At 33.4% G+C, this 4,952-nt stretch overlaps 1 non-coding gene across 1 annotated transcript; it reads left to right on the top strand.

The window, feature by feature from the left end:
* The first annotated feature begins 615 nt into the window (after nucleotides 1-615).
* LOC148761770 (small nucleolar RNA R71) lies at nucleotides 616-722 on the top strand. The gene has a single exon (XR_016027778.1). It is a non-coding gene; the product is annotated as a small nucleolar RNA R71 (small nucleolar RNA).
* The last annotated feature ends 4,230 nt before the right edge of the window (nucleotides 723-4,952 follow it).

Here is a 4,952-nt window from a genome sequence, read left to right as displayed (position 1 = left end):
AATATAAGGGTTCTAGTCAAAAGGGCATAAAGGTATGAAAAGTAAAGCTAGAGAGAGAAAATTATCCAAGCTTTATATCAAGCTTCCATGGAGGATGGAAGCAACACGAGATGGGAAGAGGAGAAGAAAAAGAAGTTGCTGGAAATTCAAGAAGCTGCTGGAAGAAAGAGATATTTATAGCCCAAGCTTATCCACTCTAATTAAATTACCAAAATGCCCCTCCACAAATTAGCTTATTCTCCTCCAATCTTTTATGCAATCTTTTTACTCTTTTGACATTTGGACAAGGTCCATAATGGTCTAGAAATAATCGGGTTCATGAAAACTTAAAAATTCTAACCCGAGGTGAAAGATGACCATTTTGCCCTTGTTGTGAAAATCATCAAAATTATTGTTTCCTTGTCATTTTACCCATATTTTCATCATTCATTTATACCTTAGACCTACTTAGGCCATAATATTGCTTAAAATCTTACTTTTATGGGCTCACTAAGGATATGACGAAATTACCCCTGATCAGGGATATCGCGTATACTTCTATTTACGAGTCTATAAAGGTCAAGATCTCACACAACCAACCCATTGTAGAATGTCTAAAATTGCAACCAATCAGGAATCCCATGATGTGGACATCTTCTCAGTAGTTCTTTAAACCTCTCTCAAGCTTCATACAAGAACTCACCATCAAATTGTGTGAATGAGGTGATATCGTTCCTCATCTTTGCAGTCTTTGCAAGTGGGAAAAACTTTGCGAGAGACTTTTAAGCCAAATCCTCTCATGTAGTGATAGACCCATTGGGCAGTGAATTAAGCCAGCTTTTTGCTTTATCCTTTAGAGAAAATGGAAATAGTCTCAATCTAATAGCATCATCAGTTACTCCATTGTATTTAAAGGTATCGCAAATCTCCAAGAAATTGACCAAATGAGAATTAGGATCATCAATGGGTTACCCACTAAACTAGACTGAAGACTAAATCATCTGAATATAAGTTGGTTTAATTTCGAAATTATTTACATTGATGGAAGGTCTCCTAATGCTTTGGTGCAAACCTTGCAACAAAGGAACAGCATAATCTCGCAGTGCTCTATTTGCTTCGGGAACTAGATTTATGGCATTATTGCCATTGTTATTGTTATCCTCTACCATTGTCTGATTTAAAACTGCAACTTGCAAATTCTCCCTTCGATGTCTTCTAAAAGTTCTTTCTATCTCAAGATCAAAAGGAGCAAGATTCAAGTTGTTTCTTCTTTGCATACAATGACCAAAGATATCTACAAGCAAACAAAATCTAAAATTAAAACAAGGAAAATAAAATTCAAAGTAAGACCAAATTGCTTGGTATTAGTATTAGTAAAAATTTTAAAAACAATTCACCGGCAATGGTGCAAAAAACTTGTCAGTTAAAATTCTACTACGCAAGTATACGTATCAAATAGATAGTATATTAGCAAGCAGAGTATCGATCCCACAGGGAATTGATCTAAAAATTTACTAAGTACTAAAATTAGAACAATTTAATCTTATCCAAACAATCAAACTCAAATGATTAAATTAATTAACTAAAACTAATTCAATTAAAAATTAAAGCAACAAAATAATTAGGTAAAAAGCAAATCAAATAAGCCTAGTATTACAATATCCCTCACACTTCATTTAAATCTTACCTCTCTTCCTTAACTTATTTCAATGGGTTGAATTACTAACCTAGAGTCCTAAATTATTTATAAGGGTCTCTTGACTCATCTTATAAAAATATCCATTTAACCAAAACACTATATCCTTATGTGAATTGAAATTAAAACAGATTCATGAAGTTCATGCTCTAATCAGGCTACATATGGCCTATAGGTATATCCCTATCCTATACGCAAATCAATTAATATGATCATATGCTATCCCAATTTTAGTCTACCCTAAACTCCCTTTCCTAAGTTTCTTTAGGTTCCTAAATCAATTTAATTGGTGGCCAAGCAATTAAAAGCATTAAGAACAAATTGGAATAAACAATTCATATACCATTAAAAAGAAGGAAGAAAGAGATTAAAAACTTAGATTACATGTGAGTTCAATTGCAATCCTAGAAAAAAAATTAGCCACTCATAATTGCAAAAACAAATAACATTATAATAAATTCAACTGTTGAAAGTAATAAGAAAATTAAAAGTCAAGGAAGAAAACAAAACAATAATTGCCGTCTTGATCTCCAAATTTCAGCCTCAACTTCTAGCTTCTTGAATCTCTCAAAAGTTGTTTCCAAAGTTGTTAAACATATCCTATTTATACTAATAGACTTAACCTAAAGTTCCTTAAGTTGACCTAGGGTTTAATTGGGCTTCAAAGTGTAATAAAAGGCCTAAAAATCAATTATCAGTCTTTACAAATGTCTATTCTCGGCACAATACACTCATTAATTTTCCTACGCGATTTTATCTATCTTCGTAGCAAAACTGGGCAAAGTAATCTTCATAAAAGTTGTAGCTCTCAATTTTCCAATGGTCTAAGAATCACATTATTTAGAGTTCTGTAGCTCGAGATATGAGCAAAATACTAAAGCATATGCAAGTAGATTTCGGGTCTTTCAACAACTTACTTTCCAAAATTAAGCCTAATTACTTTTAATCCTAAGAAAAATATAAAAATTAATAAATAATAACCAAATTAAAATTAATAACATAAAATTAAAATAACTCACTAAAAAAATAAGCTAATTATAAAAAACTATAAATAATTAAATTATAATTGAAAATTGAGGACTTAGCTAATATTTACTAACAAAATTGGATTAAAATAATTCTATAAAATAGAATTATCAGTGACTGCGTTGAGTCCACGTACTCCTTTATTATGTTGATATACATATACATGTGCGTTGTGCCTTGATAGGTAATATCATGTAATAAATATAACCGCACGTGTTCGAGGAAGGAGAGCACATGCCAGTAATGATGTGGGTAGGAGTGCGTGTGATGATATTGAAGTGTGTGAGTAGGTAGTGCACACAATGATATTGAAGTGTGCGAGTAGGGAGTGTACACGATGATATAGAAATGTGCGAGTATGGAATGCACATGATGATATTGCCTTGTGCATGTATGCAATGCACATTGGCTGAGTGAGGTGGTGGTATTCGTGTTTATATATGCATATATGCATGTGCTGGAGAAAGTTATGAATATAGATGTGGTTGTAATGTATGCAGAACTTGCATGTTGAACCTTGAAATTTTGCTAAGTATTTTCAAATTGAATTGTATTGCAGCAAATGGCCTCTTTTTGTTATGAAAAGAAACTTTTCCTTGGTTGTTCTGATTCTCGCAGCAACCAGAAACTCTCGGCTTTGCAAGGTTGGCCACGGTTCTGCTTATCGCTGCATGTCAAGCTTGCTGCCTTGCTTGGTTTTTGCCATATTTTCTACTTCTTTAACATCACAGTTAATCATGGATTTTCAACATCAAGGGATTAATTAATCAAGTTTGAAATGAGATGTTTTAACAAGAGCTTAAACCAAATTGCATTGTTTTTGAACTTAAATGCATCATGATTTCTAAACATTCCTTAACGTTGTTTGTTCTCTTCTTATGTTCACTCACTAGGTTTATACTCACGTTTTTAAAGTTCATGTTCTAGGTTTTCTGAGTTAAAGGTGACTAGGTCCGAGGACAAGGTGCTCTTCCCTATCCATTGCTCGGTAGGTTTACCGTGACACTAAATGTTGGCAGCCGTGCCTAAAGTCACTTCGCTGACGGTCAAAGTCTAACTATGTATATATGAATACTGGATGTGAAATACTAAGACTCATTTGTCAAGCTATATATGTATACTGTGAGACCTTGATATTTATAGACTCGTAACTAGAAGTAGACGCAACAACACGGACTAGGGGTAATTTTTTTATTTCTTTAGTGAGCCCTTAGAAGTAGGCGTTCAAACATTATTAAGGCCTAAGTAGGCCTAAGATATAAATCAATGATGAAAATGAGGATAAAAAAAATGAAGGAAATGAAAATAATGATGATTTCCAAGGTAAGGGCAAAATGGTCATTTTGCATCTCGAGTAGAAATTTTTAAGTTTTCGTAAACTTGAGTATTTCTAGACTATTATGGACTTTGCCTCAGTGTCAAAAGAGTAAAAAGCTGAACCAAAGGAAAGAGAGAAGGCAAAGGTAGCTATTGGATGGCAATTTTGTAAATAAATGAAACTTTAGTCAACCATAGCATAAATATCTCATTTCTCCAACAGCTTCCTCATTTTTCCAGCAGCTTCTTCTTCTTATGCCTCTCATCTCACGTTTCTTTCATCCTCCATAAAAGCTTATCTCAAAGCTTCCTTCACCCTCTCAAACGAACCTTAAATTTCATGCTTTTACACACCTTGTTACAAGGTTTTTCATGCTCTTTCACTCTCTCACCTTAAAACCCTTAAAAAGTCTTACTCCCATACTTTCTCTCACTAGCTAGGTGTTTTAGAGAGAGAAAGAGAGAGCTTCTATAATAGCTTGAAAATTCTTGGAAAGGAATTCACTTACAAAGCTACCAAGGTGAGTAATGAAGTAGAGTTGATTTTTAAGTGTTGAGAATGGCTAGTGATTAAACTTGTGAGTGTTTTGTAGTTGAGGTTTTTTATTCATTTTAGAGTGATTAGGATAGTGAAAATAGATAACCACTTAATGGCAATTGGAAGCTAGTTAGGAGATAGCTTTTAGAATTTATAGTTATGTGAATTAAGTTAATTGTGATGATAGGTTCTAATGAAGCCCCACCGCCCCATTTGGACCATTAGAGGAAGTTGGAGTTGGGTAAAGATTTAACAAATACCGATGAGTGAACCTACACTAAAATGCTTTGGGTAGATGCATATACATTTGAACGAATCATTTAAATTGTTTAAATTGTCTTTTCTTTAAAATGTGTACAGAAACAAGCCTTTGATGAAACGTTTTTCGGTTATGAA

Source organism: Theobroma cacao, chromosome 7 (assembly GCF_053813885.1).
Source record: "Theobroma cacao isolate CCN51 chromosome 7, ASM5381388v1, whole genome shotgun sequence".
Taxonomy (NCBI): Eukaryota; Viridiplantae; Streptophyta; class Magnoliopsida; order Malvales; family Malvaceae; genus Theobroma; species Theobroma cacao.
Note: the sequence above shows the minus strand (reverse complement) of the source record. Positions and strands in the feature narration are given on the sequence as shown.